This window comes from Rhincodon typus, chromosome 11, assembly GCF_021869965.1.
Source record: "Rhincodon typus isolate 14 chromosome 11, sRhiTyp1.1, whole genome shotgun sequence".
NCBI classification, from domain to species: domain Eukaryota; kingdom Metazoa; phylum Chordata; class Chondrichthyes; order Orectolobiformes; family Rhincodontidae; genus Rhincodon; species Rhincodon typus.
Window position 1 is genome coordinate 75,100,077 of NC_063342.1, and position 20,185 is coordinate 75,120,261.

At 41.0% G+C, this 20,185-nt stretch overlaps 1 pseudogene; it reads right to left on the reverse strand.

Annotated features, from left to right (window-relative positions):
- Positions 1 to 11,506: 11,506 nt before the first annotated feature.
- On the reverse strand, positions 11,507 to 15,992 carry LOC125484351 (annotated as a pseudogene).
- Positions 15,993 to 20,185: the final 4,193 nt, after the last annotated feature.

Below are 20,185 nucleotides of genomic sequence, written 5' to 3' on the forward strand. Positions count from 1 at the left end.
TGTGCTGAGCTTTTCCAGCAACTTCTGTTTTTGTTCCTGATTTACAGCATCCGCAGTTCTTTCGGTTCAGTTTTGGTTGTATTGATTTCCCATGTTTGCGTTTGTATCTTCTCATTCGCAAGTCTCATCACGTTCTGTGCAATAGCAAAACTTGTCTACTTTTATAGAGAGCTACAGACTCACACCCAAGTTGCAACTTATGAGTCCGCTTCCTTTTAAGAATGATTACACTTATTTACTTCCAATTGATTCACAGGTAAAGGCCAGCCAGGCAGGGTTGGGGACCTCACATTTAGCTGGCACATTCGACATAACATGGATCATACCTTTAAAATGAGTACTCACCTATTGAGTGGTATTGTCAGGAAGCACTCTTTCGTTAAAAGAGTTTAGGAAATCTGTAACTCTGTCTCCTTTTCTTTTGTCCCCATCCCAAAAAAAAACAGTTGAAGCTGAGAGTCAATTGAAAATTTTATAAGCGCATTTAATAGATTTTTATTTACATGGATATTAGTGGATTTGGGACTCGGGTGGATTTATGGATTTTAAATACAAATTAATGATAATCTAATTGAATGGATGAACAGGTTTGAGGGGTTTATTGGGCACACTTGGTCCCATCTTCCATTAAAGTTGCAGCATTAGTAGTTTCTAATTTAAGGAAATAGAGTCATTTTGCTTGAAGGAGAATTGTTTTTGTACTGGATGTTTTTGTGAGTGGAATATTTTGATTCCTTCATCCTCTACAGCAGGACAATCCTAACTCCTTTCCTTATGAGGCATTTTTCAGGCTTCAGTTTGAAAATCAGAAGACCTCAACAATAAAAATTTTAAACTGTCAAATAAACAGAAGATTATATTAAAGCTTTTTTGGAGTTATTGATGTTAGCATTACCACAGGAGGATTGGAAAGAAAGGCACTTAAGCTTTCTTCAGAAAGCATGAATTTTATTGCTGGTAAATTCTATAACCCATCAGATATTGAACAAATCTTCTTTGTGGTTTCATACAGAAGCTTCATTTGGAAATATGCAGACAGGAAATTTTATCAAGAGTAATTTCCCCATTAGAAGTGCAGCGTAAACATAACTACTGGTTGTCTTGACATAGACTACTTCAGCAATTCAGTTATGATAACACACCACTGACATTGTTCTTTGTTGGCTGCAGAATTATTATTTGTCTGCAAAAGAAACTAATCCGATGACATATATTTAATGTTTCATCATAATTAGTTCCTTAAAACAATGATAATGTTTGCTAGGCTTCATAATTTCTGTGTTCTTGAATGACTCATCTGGCCAATCCTGGAGCCATAGTTCTTTGGGGTGAAAGAACATGAGTTGCCCCGATGAAGGGGACATCCAGACCCCAGGTTCTGCTGTCTCTCCTACTTTCGTCACTTCTCTGCGACAAAGGTTATGCAGTGAATTTTCGACTGTGATGTGGCCTCTTGGATGAAGCATCATCACACAGCGTGGTTAGCAATAAGTTCGTGTATAAATTGATGTCAACTTTGACCCCTCTTCCATGCGGCCTTCAAAGTGTACTTGAAACATTTTCTCTGCCCCATATGAGATCAGGTAACTTCCTTATGTTGTGAAAGGACGGTCTGCTTCAGAAGCTCATTGTTTGATCATCTCCAGTGTCTAGAGGTGCCTTTCGTTGCTGAGCCAAGACTTGCTGCAATGTAGAAGAGTGGTGACAACAACAGATTTGTCGACTGAACTCTTTGTCTTCTCCTAGAGATTTCTGTTGTCGAGGACCCAATTGTGCAATTTCTGGAAGGCTGTGCACAGCCGGTATACTATTGGCTATCATTTATGATGGTGAACTTTTGGCAATAGTAGCTGCTGAGATATAGAGAGTGTTCAATGATTTCTAAAGTCTCCCCATGAACAGTAGTATTTTGAGATGTGGTTGCTTGTGGAGGATTTTGGGTATTACTGATGTTGACTAGGTGAGCAATCCTTTCGTTGTGGAGTTGAAAAGATTGAGGATGTTCTGAATGTTGCTTGCAGTCTGGGTCATACCTACATTATCATTGGCATGTTGTAAGCTATGAAAATGTGGAGAATCACTTTAGTCTTGGCTCTGCTCCTTGCAGTTAAGTAAACTTCCTGTTGAGTTGAATCTCTAATCATGATCCCTTGTCCAAGTTGGTTATTGAATGGATTCCATGACCAGGCTGAGGTAGACAGTGAAGAGTGTCCGCACAATTAGACAGCCTTGCCTGATGCCTGTTCAGATACAAAAGGGCTCAGTCTCCAACTCCATTGCAAAGAATGGCTGGTGTCATACTGTCATGCAAGACAGTTAAGAAAAAAATTAAACAAAAAAACTGTGGATGCTGAAAATCAGAAAAAAAAACAAAAAATGCTGGAAAAACACAGCAGTAAAAAAAATTGCTGCTCATTAAAGTCTTTGGGGAACTTAGTTGGTGGAATCAAAGTTTTTTGACAGATCAATGGAAGCTGTGTCAAGCTCTTTGCATTGTCTTGGGTTTGTTGTGACTAAGGCATGTCTGTGGTTCCCCTGGAAACCTCATTGAGTCTCTAGGTTTCTTTGGTGAGGAGAAGTTAGTTCAGGAAAATTTGTGTGAGAATCTATGCTGTGTGGACAGAAGGGACATGTCTCTATAATTCCCACAGATCAAATTTAGCAGAGAAACAAAAAAGAGAAACAAGGGTATTGCAGAAGTGAGGAAATAATACCTCTGTCAGATTTTTATAAAGAAGTCTGAGAGTCAGATTAAAAGTAATATACAATTCCATCTTGCTCTTGCATTCAACGCTTTAACTGATTAAAGGCACATATCGGATATACCTTCTTCACCACCTTAATTGTACCTAAATAAAACAAAGCATTGTGAATGTTAGAAATCTGAGACAAACAAAAATTTCTGCAGAAACTCAGGAGGTCCTGTAACAACTTTGGAGAGAAAGTAGATTAACCTTCCAGGTTCAGTGACCTTTCTTCAGAGTTCTTAATAGCAAGAAAAGAGTGGTATGGTGGCAGTGGGGAGACCAAAAGGAATAAGTGAGTCCGACAGAGAGAAATACAGGCAGACAAAGGGATGGTTAATGGTAAGCCAGGGAGGGAGAAAAGCTGATATTGGGGACCAGAAGAAGGTGAAAGCAGTCCATGTCATTACAGGGCCTGGTGTGTGTGAATGGGTAAAGGGCATAGAGGAAGGTGTTCAAATTGTAAAATTAATTATTCTTAATCTAATTTTAATCATAGCTCTGCACTAGAAACGTCAACTTGGTGAATTCCCGCCACCCACAAGTATATAACTGCAAGATATCCTCTGGTGAATTACAGCTGGGAAATTTATTTGAGAAGTCATTGACCGTAAATGTTGTCTCTCTCAGTCATTTTTTCTCTCTACAGGTGCTTGTTGCTGTGCTGAGTTTTTCCAGCATTTTCTGCTTATATTTTAGATTTCCAGCATCCCTAGTATTTTGCAGTACATTGACAAATTGCATTTGGAGTCACGTTTTGGAGTTTGACTGGAATTTAAGATTGCTGAATTCATCTTTGCGTATAAAAGCAAAGTACTTTCTGATGAATGAAAGCCAGGGTTTAAAGTATAAACAAAACACGTGAGTTACGCCATTGTGATTCCTGACATCATCTTGAGTGCTCGAATGGATTGTAGGCATAAGTTTTCACTGACAGCCATCTGGTATCTTTAGTGTAATTATGTCACTATCACAGTGTGTTCAAAGGAGCTCTTGTTGATGTGCCAGATATTGAGCCTTTTCTTTTCTCCACGTACTTCTTCACACATCTTCATGTCAAATTGACACTTTTGATTTTTGCACTGCAAGTCAACCACTGTTGAGATGCTGATGCTCTGACATATATGTCAGTTTGTCCTAACATTTACATTTTTGGAAACTGAGTAAGTTATACCTCTCTGGAAGAAAATCTGGTCCTGAGGCTGAATGCACATATCATATCCAAGGAAGAACTATTTGTTTCTCATGACATTAACTCACCTCAAATACTTAAAGTCAATGGAGTATGTTTAAAATGTATTGACTGTTTTAACGTATGGAAATGCTGCAAAAAGTTTTCACAAAGCTAAGTTCCCTAAATGGCAATGTGTTCAGTGACCAGTTAATCTACTTTTAACTTGTCAAGTGATAATTTTTGATCAGAACACCAGGAGAACACCTCTGCTCTTCTGGAGATAATGTCGTCGAGTCTCCAAAGCAGTATGGTCCTTGGTTTAATGTCTCACTTGGAAAGTGACAACTCAGAGAGTATAGCAGCACTCTCGAAGTACTCCAGCCAAGTGACAGCTGAGATTGCAGGCTCAATTCTCCAGAGTGTTTTACATCTCTTATCACAGGGCCAAGTCTGATACTGGTGCAGACGTTCTTTCAATGGGAAGAACTATTTCTGCTGTTAGTGTTACTTTTTCCCACTTGGATAATCTAACAATTAAGCAATTTGGGGAGTAAGATTTCTTCTGGTTGCTAGAACTGGAGTAAGAGTTCTTTGGTCATTGTCACTGGAATAAGAGCTCTATTTGTTTCTCAGCAGCTGTTTTGTCTCCTCCACATCCCTGTATGTTTGTTTCTGTCTTTTCTGTTTCTCTGTGATTCCCATTTCTCTTGTACTTTCCGCCTCTCTGTGATCCCCATTTCCAGATATTGAGCTTTCTCTCTGACTCCCATTCCCCAGTCTCTTTTGCCTGGTGACCCCATTCCTCCTCCATCCTTTGTCTGTGAAATTCATTCCCCAGTCACCCTCCCTTTCCATGTTGTTGAGTCACTGGGGTAGAGGAATGGAAATCAAACTTAGGTATTGCCTGATCTGTCATAAAAGTTTAAGATGTTAAAAAATACACAAAATTCCTGAATTGACTTGATTTTCAGATCCAGTTTGATGGAAAGCATGGACCAGATTTCGATACTTAATAGGAATTAATTTATTCCAAATGATTAGGCAGAGTCAGGCAGCCAAATCAAATCAGCCTCCCTATCTCTGTATTCACAACATAGTAAAATTAAAATACTCAAAGATCCTCAGAATTGCTCCAGTGGTTTCTAACCAGATTTTGTTGAATAACTAATTCCAGATGTTTGAATAACCAATCGTAGACACCAAGTTAGTAGATTAAACAAATGAATTAACAATGCATTATTCACATGCTAGCTTTAACAGAACAAAGTTAAACAACAAGGCAACCTAATTAATGCCTATGATTTAAACTCCATCTTCTTTGATTCTAGCCCCAACCAACACAAAGGCAGAAACACAGACACAGTTATGGAATTAATTGAAGAAAAAAGTAAGAGATGAACCTGGCCAGTTCAGTTAAGCAGTCTGCACAATTCATAATATCACAGGCTGATAGGATGGTGTCTTGGTTTCTGAAGATACAATGCAAACAGCTTCCAGTAAGCTCCAAGGAATACTCTCTTAATTCTTATAATTGAGATTCTATTCTCTGACCTTTCAATAAGTTGATAACTAGAGAGCACTTAAACCTTCATCCTGTTGGTTTCACAGCCACGATCCTTATGACAAAAACAATGGTTCAAAATCAGTGCTAACTTTAATTTCTCTTTCTGTATTTTCAACATTGTCTTTGTTCGACTGATTGGCATCATAACTCCCCGCGAAGCCCCTGTTAACATTAACCCCTGCCTCATACGCAAATGTCAGTTTGTTTGTTTACTTTTGTTTTAAAACAAGCTGCTTCTCACAAAAACTCCAAATGTCACCTTCATCTCTCACCTCATAATACAAATGCATGCGTGAGTGTACATGGGTTTATGGGTTGATGAGATGATACTTGTAATTTGTATCCTGCTGAGAATGTTGCGTGTGAGACATCTTTCACTGGATGCGTCAACTGGATTGCAAAGGACATAAAAGGTCTCTGACTTAGAAACTAAGCATCATGGCCTGCAACAACTGCTGAAGGAAGATGAACTGTTTTTCTTTTGGTTTAAAGTAGATTTTGATTGCAAGGAACAGAGAGGCAGCTCCTGAGCTGGTGGACATCAAATCACTTCTCACTGTATCTTCTTCCTGACTGTTGAGTTACCAGAGGACTAGTCACATGGATGTTGGCAGGCAAAAGAACATTGTCATCAATACCTGGTCACTAGACCAATCAAATTCTGTATAAAACCTCTTAGCTCCAGTTTGTCTACAACCCAAACTTCAATGACTGTTTGTTCAAACAGCTGCTTTAATGATGCTTGTCTGTAGTGTCAGGTTACTTGACTTGAAGCAATCCTTTAAAACACTGATTTTAAAACACTTCTTCCTCATTACAGTTCACAATTTTCAAAAAAATCACAGAAATAAAAAGATGCCGATCTCCACAATGTGTCCTCATTCCTTGCCATCTCTCTCTTTTTCTCACTCTCTGTCACAACATCCCTCATTCTCTTGGAGACAGTAAGGACTGCAGATACTGTAAGCCAGAATCAATAAATGTGAAGCTGGAAAAGCACAACAGGTCAGATAGCATCCGAGGAACAGGGAAGTCAACATTTCAGGCTGAAATCCTTTGTCACGACTGGGGAGGAGGAGGAGGAGTCCAGAAATAAATAGGGGGGATGGGTGGGGATACGGGAAGGGTAGCTGAGATGGGAGATGGTGATAAGTGCATGCAGGTAAGGGGTTATTGTGATTGGTCAGTAGGAAGGGTGGAATGGATAGGTGAGTAGGAAGATGGACAAGGTTGGGTCAGGTCAGGGAGGTGAGGAGGAGGGGGAGGGCTGGATATGGGATAAGGCTCGGGGTAGAGCGATTTTGAAGCTGGTGAAGTTAGTATTGAGGTCATTGGGCTGCAAGCTCCCAAGGTGAAATATCAGATGTTGTTCCTGCAGTTTACGTTTAGCTTCACTCTGACAGTGGAGGACTCTAAGGATGGGCATGTCGCCAGAGGAATGGGAGGGAGGATTAAAATGGATGGCAACTGGAAGGTTGGGTTGTTGGCACGTGCAGAGTGGAGATGCTGCGTGAACCGGTCCCCAAGTCTGCATTTGGTCTCCCCAATATAGAGGAAACCACATCAGGAGCAATGGATGCAGTAGATCAGGTTGGATGAAGTGCAGGTGCAACTCTGCTGGATCTGTAAGGATTGTTTGGGACGTGAATGAAGGTGAGAGGGGAGGTGTAGGGACAGGTGTGGCACCTCTTGCAGTTGTAGGGAAAAATACTGGGTGTGGTGGAGAAGTTGGTGGGGAGTGAAGAGCTGATGGAGTCCTCACGTACCACCCCACCAAGCTCCGAATAAAACACATCGTCCTCCAACATTTCCGCCATCTACAGTCAGACCCTGCCACCAAAAAGATATTTCCTTCCCCACCCCTGTCTGCTTTCCTCAGGGACCGTTCATTCTGCGACTCCCTTGTCAGCTCTGCACTCCCCACCAACCTCTCCACCACACCTGGTACCTTTCTCTGCAACTGCAAAAGGTGCAACACCTGGCTCTTTCACCTCCCCTCTCACCTCCGTCAAAGGCCCCAAACAATCCTTCCTAATCCAGTAGGGTTCGAATTGCACTTCATCCAAACTGATCTATTGTATCCGTTGCTCCCGATGTGGACTCCTCTATTTTGTGGAGACCAAACGTAGACTCCGGGACCGACTCGTGGAGCATCTGTGCTGTGCATGCACCGACCAAACTGACCTTCCTGTTGCCATCCACTTTAACTCCCCCCTCCCACTCCCCTAGCGACATGTACATCCTTGCCCTTGTCCACTGTAGATTGAGGCCAAACGTAAACTGGAAGAACAGCACCTGATAGTTTGGCCTGGGAGCTCACAACCCAATGGCCTCAATACTAACTTCACCAGCTTCAAAATCCCTCCACCCCCAGCCTTACCCCATGTCCAGCCGTCCCCCTCCTCTTCATCTTCCTGACCTGACCTAACCTGCCCATCTTCCTACTCGCTGATCTGCTCCACCCTTCCCACTTACCAATCTCAATAAACCCCCTACCTGCATCCACCTATCACCATCCCACCTACTCTTCCCCCAGCCTTACCCTTCTCCCTCTATTTACTTGTGGGCTTCCCTCCCCCTTCCCAGTCCTAATAAAGGGTTTCAGCTGGAAACGTTGACTTCCCTGCTCCTCGGATGCTGTCTGATCTGCTGTGTTTTTCCAGCTTCACATCTATTGATTCCACATTCTCTCCTTCCTTTCTCATCCAAATTCCACAGTCTGCCTTTCTCCACAACCTCAAACATCTAGCTGTGATCTTCTTGTAAGTTTTAAGCACCTTTCCCTTTGTAGATCCAGATTCCAAGCTCCCTACATTCCTGTTTTCCCCAAAATCTCATTCTCTTTTGGGCCCTGTTTTCCATCCATTTCATTCAGTCTCCAAATTTGTTCTAAACACATTCCTCTTGATTTACAATCCTCATCTGTCCCCAACTATGGAATCTCCCTTATGGTCTTCCAGTCCCTCTCTTGTCTGATTTCCTTCTCCCTCTTATCCTCATGTTTTCTCTATCCTTGCTCCATTTCAGCTTTAACCCACCTACTCCTTGTTCAGCTCATTCTGCAGCTCTTTCAGCAGTAGTTCTTCTCTGTTCCTAACCCCCCCTCCCCCCCACCCCAATTGGCCTCATTCTGTGCTTTCTGTTCTATCCCTTTCTATGTTTTATTCCTCCCATCACCCCATGTCTCCTTTCACCTGCTCTCTCTGATTTTGTCTTTGAAGCATGTATGTCATGATCTCAAATTCGTATTCCAACTGTCATAAAAGAAAACAAAATCATCACACTTTGCACATTCAGAATATTAACAATCATGGGATCCACAGTGACTTGGCTACTTGGATACAGAATTGGGTTGCCAGTGCAAGGCAGAGGGTAGTGGGTGGAAGGCTTTTTCTCTGACTGGAGGTCCATTACCAGTGGTGTCCTGCAGGGATTCATACTGGGACCTCTGCTGTTTGAGATATATATAAATGACTTGGGATGAAAATGTAGATGGTGGGTTAGTAAGTTTGCAGATGACACAGGTGGAGTTGTGATGGTGTAAAAGGCTGTCAAAGGATACAGCGGGATATAAATCAGTTGCAGATACAGGTGGAGAAATGGCAGATGGAGTTTAATCCGGGCAAGTGTGAGGTGCTGCACTTTGGAAAATCAAATGTTAAGGAATAATATACATTTAATGGCTGGACCCTGAACAGTACTGATGTACAGAGGGATCTTGGGGTTTAAGCACATTGCTCTCTGAAAGTGGCCACATAAGTAGATAGGGTGGTAAAGAAGGCATATGGCATGCTTGCCTTTACTGGTTGAGGCATTGAGTACAATAATCAGGATATCACGTTACAGCTTCATAAGCCTTTGAAGGCCTCACTTAGAGTGTTGCATACAGTTCTGGTTTTAACAGGAAAGATGTGGAGGCTTTGGAGAGGATGCAGAAGACGTTTATCAGGATGCTGCCTAGATTAGAGGGTATGAGCTATAAGGAGAGGTTAGAAAAATTTGTGTTGCTTTCTCTGGAGTGGCAGAGGCTCTGGGGAGACTTGATAGAAGTCTATAAAATTATGAGATGCATAGATAGGGTTGACAGTCAGAATCTTTTTCCCAGAGTTGAAATGTCTAATACTAAGGGGCATGCATTTAAGCTAAGAGGGTGAAAGTTCAAAGGAGATGTGAGAGGCAACGTTTTTTTACAAAGCGAGTTGTAAGTGTCAGGAATGCACTGCCTGGGGTGGTGATGGAGGCAGATACAATAGGGGTGTTTAAAGGGCTTTTAGATTAGCACATGAATATGCAAGAATGGAGGGATATGGACCAAGGGCAGACAGAAGGGACTAGTTTAATTTGACGTCATGTTCGGCACAACATCATGACTGAAGGGCCCGTTCCTGTGCTGAAATGTTCTATGTTCTATATTTCATCTTCAGTTTTGAGGAATACATTTTTCTGATTCAAAAGGCTTGATTCGTAATTGGCAACAAGTTGCTTGGGGAATATATGCCCCAGATAGTAAAATTTAAAACATGATCCCAGGTCACAACTAATTATCTAAATGGTGGGATTACCTCATAAAATATCCCCATCCTATTTTCCAAGATGGTTATTGCAGATTAAAATAAAAATAAGAACATTCCGTGCTTTTAATTTGTTTGGCTGGATTAATTGTTTTGATTTTCCACTGTGATGTCCTTCACCCTACACCCCATCCCATCACTTGGATCCTTTAACTGTTTAAATATTTACATCTTTTCTCCAGTTCCTCATTCTGTTTCATTGGTCTAGTAGTTGCTGCTGTCATGGTGAAAGAAAATTGGACCAGACTTTGGTAATTTTCTGGTCTGTGTCTTCTCTTGTAGAATTACTGATAGCACAGACTTATAAGGATGACTTTCTATTGGCCCACAGCTAAAAATAGTAGATTAGTGACCTGAAACTAATACAACTGTCAGCTGCTCACTAGTAGCAGTCGGTGCACAGACTGGATAATTTCAGCAGCTCATACGAAAGCTTTTGAGACGTAAATTGAAAGCAGTGCATAAATATAGTGGGTAACCAAGTAAAAGGTTAGAGATGCAGGTCTTCTGATTTCCTTCCTTGCTTGTAATGTTATTCAGTGATCACTTAGCATCAGCAAGGAGCCTAACTGAACAATATGTGTCAGAGGTAGGACTGTAACATTGCTGTTGGACAAGCACACTGATCTAGTGAGGCTGGGAGGACAGGCTCGTTGAATTACCTGGAATGTGGAGCACAGAAATAGGCCATTTGGTCCAACCAGTCTGTCCCTCCCATTACTTACTGTGCATACAAACTTCCTCCCACTTTAAATCCCCAAATTCTTTTAGCTTATCACTCCATTTCTTTCTCACTTGTATACTTATCTAGTTTCCCCCTAATGAATCTATGCTATTCGTCTCATTTGCTGCTTCTGGTAGCAATTTCCACACTTTCAGCACTCTCTAAATAAATAAGTTTCTCCTAAATGTGTGATCAAAATTATTTATGACTATTTTATATCCCTGGCCCTGGATGTGATCTGCATTGAAGTGAAAAAAAACCTGCTCCATGTTTATCCCCTCATTGGCCGCAGTTTGGACTTTTATTCTTTCATAGAATAAATAAGAAACAATCAACGTTATGAATGCTGGGTCACATTATCACTTAACTAGACAACAGGCAGTACAAGGCCACTGCTTTTTTTTAAACACTTAAAGGTCTCTAATTTAATTTAAAAAACTTATCTACAATTTGCTGTGCTCAGAAACTCACTTTCAATAAAGCCTGGAACCAAGACAAATAGCACATAGAGGTAGTGATTCATATTAAAAAAATGAAACAAACGTTTCTGCTTTTATACTTTATGCTGCCATAATTGATGGTTTTCTTTACAACTGCACCATTCTAAGTCAACAAAAATATTAAAAAGCAATAAGTGAGGGAAGGGTTGTGGTCCTTCAATCTTCAATTTTGATAAAGCAAATGTTTATTAAAAATACATGCACTTACCATCTCCAAAATAAAAAAAAACTAAGGTAGTTTCAAACATATTAAAAAATTGTCAAAATGATCATTCCAATCACCTCAGAGTTTACTTAGACTGGGTCCATGCTCTAATGGCTGGTCATAATTGTAATCATGCTGAAAAATAGTATATGGTGCAGACTTCTGTCATTCTAATTCATTTATGCTTGAAAAGGAATAAGGTTTTCTTTTGTACTCATGACTGAAGCGATCTTGAGGTGCTAGCAATTTGTAAAATAAGGTGCCTATCTACTACCTTGGCAGGAATTTTCTTCCAAACTATGTATTTCTTGAAATAGTTGAATCTGCAATGTCCATCATATTCCTCTGCTGCAAAGTCATCAAGATGGGATAGTGGTCTGTGTTCGCCATAGAGAATTGAAGGTGGTATTGGAGGAAGTAGAGGAGGAAGAGGGTGAGGCCTGTCTTTCCACCCATTATATGGGAGAACTGTCAAAATCTCTAGCAAAAAGAGGCAGAATTCCATATGATGTTGTGAATCTGCATCTGGAAAATCATTGAGCAGCAGTCTTGGGCCATGTGGTCCTTGACAAGAATGTGAAAGGAAAGGCTCCAGTGTTACTGGTTCTGGTTACAGCTCTGCATCAAACATGTCAATTCCTAAATTAATTCTTACTGCTCTGCTTTGAAGGTCATTCAGATTTACACCTCCATCCATTTTGTGGCCACAAGCATTTTTGAAAAGTTCAATTGATGTCTCAGGGTCCAATTCTTCTACCTTAATGAGGCATCTACAAATAAGTTCTATTAATTCCACCAGTACAGTGAAGTCCAATTATTTTATCATCTACATTTTCCCATAAGAACTTTCTGATCCTCTATTTAAACTATAGAATTGGTGCATCATCTGGCACTTTATGTCCAACAGTGTAGATTTTTGATATTGTTCACTTTTAGGCAAATCCTTCTCTGCACAATATATGACACACATCAAGTCAATAATCAATCCAAGTTCCTCATTCTGCTCTTTGATTTTAGCTTTTGGAGAAAACTTCTTATTAGCTGTAGCCTTTGACTTATAGTCCCTTCCAAAGGAAAACAAATCTCGTTTTTGGTTTACATTTTCCAGTTGGTATAATGCATCCCATCAGGGACCATATTCTTCTTCTCCGTAACTTAAAGGAACTCAGTGTTTTTAATAAAAAGTTTGAAGTAATATGGAATAACTGTTCCTTGTTTATCCCCAGCACCCAACCTGAGTACAAATCTGCTCTTGTATGGAATACAATGCCAATTTTTATTTTCAGACCCATAGTTTATTTTCTGTCTCTAATTGCCCTGGAGAAGGTTGTGGTGAGCTGCCTTCTTGAATTATTACACTCCATATGGGGTAGGCAGACCAACTATGCTGTCAGGGTGGTAGTTCAAGAGTTTTGACCCAGCGGCACTGAAGGAATGATGGTGTGCGGCTTGGGGGGATCTTGTAGGTGCTGGTGTTTCCATGTATCTGCTGATCTTGTTTTACCCGATTTATAGTGGACATGGGAAGATGCCATCAAAGGTGTCTTGGTGAATTGTTGCAGTGCACCTTCTGATGGTACACACTGCAGGGACTCTTGATGAGAGCTTCCGTGCTTCTCTTGGTTTTGCTGGCCACCAAATGAACGAAGCAGCCCTTAAGTAGATATTAATTAGTCAAATACGGGCTTCAATTGAGACTGTGGGAAGCCATATAATTGAGGACAAGGGGTTGGGAGGGTGGAAAAAAGGCCCAGTAGGGAATTTTCTGTGCTCCCAAATCCAGGCAAGTCTAGTGGTGGGGCAACATGAAACTCTCGCCTGAATTAAGGAATTTTTCAGGTCACCTCTCACCCTTCTGTATTTAATAGTGTGAGTGAGTGCCTATCTGCTCAGTCATTCCTGATGGTTGCTTCCTTTGTCAATATTTTAGGAAGCTCAGAGCAACCAGGATCTTGGGGCTCTGGTCCACAGATCCCTGATGAGGCTGGATAAGCCTTTATCAGTCGAAGCATAGATTATAAGAACAGGAAGATTATGTTGTAGCTGTACAGAACTTCAGTCAGGCCATAGTTCTGGTCACCAAACTACAGGAAGGATGCAGTTGCACTGGAGCGGATGCAGAGGATATTCACCAGGATGTTGCCTGAGATGGAACATTTCAGCGATGAAGAGAGACTGGACCTGATAGAGGTGGATAAGATAATGAAGAGCATGGACAGGGTGGAAAAAAATACAGCTGTTTCCCTTAGTTGAAGGATAACTAACAAGGGGGCACATTTTTCAAGTGAAAGGTAATAGGTTAGAGGGGATCTGAGGAAAACATTTTTGCCCAGAGAGTGATAGACGTTTGGAATGGACTGCTCGGGGGGTAGTTGAAGTGGGTAACCTACAGCCTTCAAAAGGTACTTGAATGAGTACTTGAAGTGTCCTAACATTCAAGGCTTTGGGCCTCCTGTGGGAAAGTGGGACTAGTGTAGGTCGTAGTAACTTTTTGGGCAGTACAGGCTTGATGGGCCAAAAGGCCTGTTCTATACCATATGATTCTGTGATCATCTCTCATGTCTCCATACTTTTGAGTGATATCAAACCAAGGCTTTTTATAATAGTTGGTTTCAAAAATGATCTTTGAAACATTTGGTGTGAAGGATTGATTAGGATGTTGAGGATTAGCTGACACTCGGACTAATGCAGTACACGATGTTCAGAATGATTAGTACCTTTGTACCTATTGTAGCTTTAATACCTGTCTGAAGATACTTTAGGAAGATGTGGGAGCTTTGACCTTTGAACGAAACCTGGGAGGCAGAAATAATCAGAAAAGCAATGTGTACAGAGTGTTTGTTTGTTTGTCACAGAACAGGGATTACACTTCCAAAGTAATTTATTGGATGTGAAGAGTTTCAGGACACCTGAGGATGATTAGCTTCTATCTAAATGCAGTTTGTCACTTTAACGCTATATGACTGCATTTCATACGGAAATTATAGTACAGAAGGAACTAGCATGTGTTAGTGTTAGCTGTTCTGTTGAAGCCAACTGCACTGATTCCAGTTTGTGAACACTTTGCCTATTTTCTTCATGTTGAGTAGTGCAATAGAATAAAATATGTTTTGCGTCAGCCACAAGCAAGTGTGATTGATCATACTGCGGTTTGGTAACCATTTCAAATAAAATGTGTAATGTAGAATTTTCATTCATGTGTCCTCCTAATCAATAATTCATGGTGTATATGCACTGGTTGTAGTTGATTCAATGAATGACAGGAAGCTAATAAACACTTTTTTGGAGAAAGGAATTGAGGGTTAAGTAAATAGGATGAGATGAAGTAACTAGGAATAGGTACCTGTGGAGCACAAACCCTGACATGGACCTGTGGGGATGAATGATCAGAGACTGTGCTGTAAATTTAAGATAAACGCAAGCTCTTCAGCTCATATCCGAACTTGCTTCAAGTTCCATTTACCTATGACTTGGTGACCTACATTGGCTCCCTATTTGTCAGTGCCGTGAATTTAAAATTCTCATCCTGTTTCTAATCCCAACTGTGAGCTTGTACTCCCTATCTCTGCAACCCGCTCTAGCACCACATATCTCTGGGATATTTGCACCTCTTCAATCCTCATCTCTTGGGCATTTTCAAAGCTTAAACAGTGGTGTCTGCCTGAACTTGAAGCTCTGGAATTCCTTTCCTAATCCCTTCTCCTTCTCTAATGCTCTCTGCTCCTTTAAGCCACTCTCTGAACCTGTCTCATGTTAAACTTTTGGTCAACTGAGCTCATATCTCCTTTTGTGAGTCGGTGTCAAATTTTGTTTAACAAGGCTTCTCTATGAAGTGCTTTCCAATGCAGGTAGAAACACAGAAACAAATAAAACAGAAGCAAGATTAGGCTGTTCGGCCCCTCAAGACTGCTCTTCCATTCAGTATGATCATGACTGATGTTCCAATTCTGTACCCTATTCCCATTTTTCTGCCCGTACCCTTTGATCACTTTGGCATTAAGCCACCGTATATGTGTCATAGAAGTGAGTTTTAGTAATACGCAATTAAAATAAGAGATGTGAAACCATGTCAGGTGCTTTATTCAGTCACCATAGCACATGTTCTTATGGGTCACAGTAACTGGAAGCAGAATATTTTATCCTGGGATTTTATTTCCTTGAAAAGCTGTAGCAAGTACCAAATATTATGGTTACCTCCCTAGTCAGTATTTGTTTCCTCTTCTCACAAATGCTGCCTGCATTTCCTTCTTCCATGCTCTCCCGTGCTGTCCTGTCCTGCAGTTCACATTTAAGCCTGATGCTTCTGACGACTTTAACACTTCCCTTTCTGTTGTCAAGAATGGCTCAGTGTTAGCACTGTTCTTTCTGAGTCAGAAAGTTGTGGTTTCAAGAGCAACCCCAAAACTTCAGCAACATCTTTCAGTCCCTCAACCCTCCGAGATCTCTGCTTGCCTTCAATTCTCTTGCCTGGAGTAGCCCTGATTTCCTTTGTTCCACCATTGGTGGCCATGCTTCCAGATGCCTGCCTTCTAAGCTCTGGAATTCTTCTAAGCTCACTAAACCTTGCTATCTCATTACTTCTCTCTTCTTTAAAAAACCTACTGCTCTGCCCAAAAGCTTGGTTGCATGTATCGTCTACTTACGTGACCAAGTGGGAAAAGTTCTGTGATAACACTTCTATGAAGTACTTAATTAAATGTGCTTTTTCAATACAAATTATTGCTTTTGACTGACCAGATTTTTTTTGAGGGGCAGGTAATAGATGGGGCCAAAGGGAAGCCCGCTGCTCTCAGAGCAGTATCATGCCTTCTACATTCACTAGAACAAGCCAAATGATGGTTGTTTTAATGTCACATTTGAAAGGCATTGTTCAATGAAACAGCACTTCTTGTAGTGTCACGTCAAGCTAAATTGTGTTCAAAATGTAGTGTGAGGCTTGAATCATTGGCATGCTAATTCGGGGCAAAAGTGCAACTGAGCTGATGTTGTTTAAGATTCTTTAAAAAGAGTTAGTTTATTTTTGTTTTTAAAATATAGGAGGGACCCTGTTCAATCCTGCTTGCAGGAAACATTTAACACTCAAGAAATTACACAACACATCAACATCAGGGATAATGTCTATCTATTTAAACATTAGAATTTATTGGAGTAAGAACTAAGTCAGCGCAGCTAAATTATCATTCAACAGACACATTGAGAAGCAAACATCAACATTAAAACGGACAAAAAAAATTCAACAGTGTTAAAATCTTTATCTGAAATGTTTGTAAAGCTATAAGCTGTTCGCAATAATTTTATTTCCTCATCCTCTGAGGTGATGTTTGTGTACGAATCGATGGAGCATATATATTGCCTGAGGTATTATTTTCCACTCTGCAGATCTTGGCTGCTGGTGCAGGCTGGCATTACTAGAAAGAAAGACTTGCATTTATATGGTGCACTTCATAGTCTCTAGAACATCCCAAGTAATTGTTCTGCCAAGTAGGTATATTTTTGAAGTGCAGTCACTGTTGGCATGTAGGAAATGTGACAGACAATTTGCACATAGCAAGCTGCCACAAACAGCAATGTTACTTCTTTCCCACAAACTTTTCTAAGCTTCGAAATAATGCTGTGGGGTCTTTTCAGCTTGCACGAGAGGAAAGATAGGCTTGAATTATTCTTAAATGCACAACTTTCCTTCTTCAAAATGGAGAGTGAAACGCCATGAAAGATAAGCTATGAAGTTGCTGAATTGTGTTGATGCTTGCATACTGCTTACACATCTATAACACATATGGACAGTGCTCTATACACGAGAAATGTTGGCCAGAATTTTATACATTCCCAAACCTAATAAATGGTCATTTAAGGTCCTCTTCCCAGTGCCATCAGTTTTTGCCAGAGATGGTTGGGCACCACATCACATAGGGATACCACCCAGTAAAATTTAAACACTTTAAGGAAACACTGAAGGTGGTAAGGGCACAAAATGTACTCTGGATGGGGGATTTCAATATCCACTACCAAGAATGGCTCAGCAGCAGTACTACTGATCGAGCTGGTTGGGTCCTAAAAGACATTAGCTGACTAATCTAAGTCTTGGGGACCCTACAGCCCTCCGGACTCAACATTGAGTTTAATAATTTTGGGGCCTAAACTCTCCCATGTCCCAGCCCCCTACCCCATACACCAGACCTTGTTACCACATAGCCTGCCTTTACACACCCCCCTGTTGTTGGTCACTAACAGTCCCCATTAACAACCAATCACCCTCCCAGCCTGATCGTTAGCAACTCCTTTGTGTGTCCAACTGTCTTTCTCTCTCTTTGGGCTCTATCCTATTGTTTACTCCCTACCCCTTCCTATTTTCTGCATATAAACTGACGTTTTCCCAGCTACTATCAGTTCTGAGGAAGGGTCACTGGATCCGAAAAGTTAACTCTGTTTTTTCCTTCACAGATGCTGCCAGACCTGCTGAGCTTTTCCAGCAACTTTGTTTTTGTTCCTGATTTACAGCATCTGCAGTTCTTTCGGTTTTTATTTAATCTAAGTCTGTGGCAGGTGATGAGGGAAACAACAAGAGGGAAAAACATACTTGACTTCATCCTCACCAATCTGCCAACTGCAGATTCTTCTGTCCATGGCAGTATCGTAAGAATGACCACTGCATAGTCCTTGTAGAGACAAAGTCCCACGTTCACATTGAGAATACCCTCCATTGTGTTGTGTGGCACTATTATTGTACTAAATGGGACAGACTTCAAACAGATCCAGTAACTCAAGACTGGGCATCCATGAGGCGCTGTGGGCCACCATCTGCATCAGAATTGTACTCCACTATGACCTTCAATCTCATGGCCTGGCAGGTCAGAAGTATGATGGAATACTCCCCACTTGCCTGGATGTGTGCAGCTCCAATAAAGCTCAGGAAGCTTGACACCATCCAGGAAAAAGCAACCTACTTGATTGGTAACACATCCACAAACATCCACTCCCTCCATCACCGACACTTAGTAGCAGCAGTGCACAAAATTCACCAAAGGTGCTTTGACAGTACCTTCCAAATCAAAGACCAGTTCCATCTTGAAAGTCAAGGCCGGCAGATAAATGAGAATGCCACCATCTACAAGTTTCTCTCCAAGTCACTCACCACCCTGACTCGGAAATAGATCATTGTTCCTTCACTGCCACTGGGTCAAAATACTCAAATTCCCTCCCAAAGAGCATGGTGGGTCTAGCCAGCCAGCAATGCCCATGTTTCATGAATGAATGTCTAAGTGAATGAATTAAAATAATGGCAGTCTTCTTGCATGGGTAGGGAAAAGGGTAGGTGGTATTCTGTGGCCCATGGAGAGCATGCTCAGCAACAGATTAGCAGCAAGTATTATCTCCAATAGAAAACTCCAGTACAAACCAACCCAACAAGGCGTATCTGGTTGATCCTTCTGTCCTGACCTTGCTTATCTGCACTCACCTTGAATGTACTGCTCTAGAACCTCCTGTAGTCCCAGCAGAAGCTACCTCATGCCACAGAGATGGTGGAGGTCATGACGTCAGGCCGAGAACTGTCAAATCTGATCATGGCCTCAAGGCAAAGATGTAGTTCCTTGCCACTTTCTGGGTGGTGGGTGGAGCCACCAGTACCATGTAATAGCCTGGCCACAATTTTTTTTAAGAATATGTATCTGTTCAGTTGCCTTCACTGCTGTGTTTTCATTTCTTTACAGACAAGTATAAAAGAAGGATTTTTACTGAAGCAAACCAGCTCATTTCAACGTTGGAAAAGGAGATACTTCAAGCTGCGGGGAAGGACTCTTTACTATGCCAAGGATTCAAAGGTAAAAATAAGTAGACAAAAGTATCCAGCTCATTGCCATCATTCTGATTTGTCTTGATCATCAATTTAGAAATTGAGTTCACCACATGCCTTGCAATCCCCACCACTGGAAAAGAAAGATTCATGTTTATACACACCTGTTTGTGCCTGTCACCCCCTCATTTCATCCCAATGCATTTAAAAGCCAATTAAATACTTCAGAAGTGTGGTCACCATTCTAATGTAGGAATTGCGGCATGTTTATACAGCAACTTTCACAACAAAGTAATATCGTTCAAATACATTGTTTAAACAGGATAACGAAAGAAAAGGCAAATATTTAAACCCAAACAAAGGATCATGACTTGAAAGCTTAGTTAGTAAGCTCATTCACAGAAGTCAATAACTTAATGTCTTTATTTACTGATTGAACTTTCATGTCAGATCAGTTACTCGGATTCCAGAACAGAAATTGCTGGAGGAACTGTTCTGAAGAAAGGTCACTGGACCCAAAATGTTAACTCGGCTTTCTCTTCAACGATACTGCCAGACCTGCTGAGATTTTCCAACAACTTCTGTTTTTGCTTCTGATTTTCAGCCTCTGCAGTTCTTTTGGGTTTTTTTTACTAGTAGGATTGTTACTGGCCAGTTTGCAAAATAAATCTTTTGCTTTTCTTTGAAACTGTGTCGTATTCACTGGAAGATGAAAACTGAAGGTACTTGTGCAAGTTACTTTTTAAAAATCGATGTACACTTTGCACTGAATGGCCCCCTCAGAATAGCAGTTAATCTGTATATTTATGTCACACTCCTTCTCAGATTCTTCAAGTGCTGGTTTTGTGTGTTCAAGTGGCAACCACATTGACCAGATGACAGCTCAATCAATATCTTTGGTACCACACACT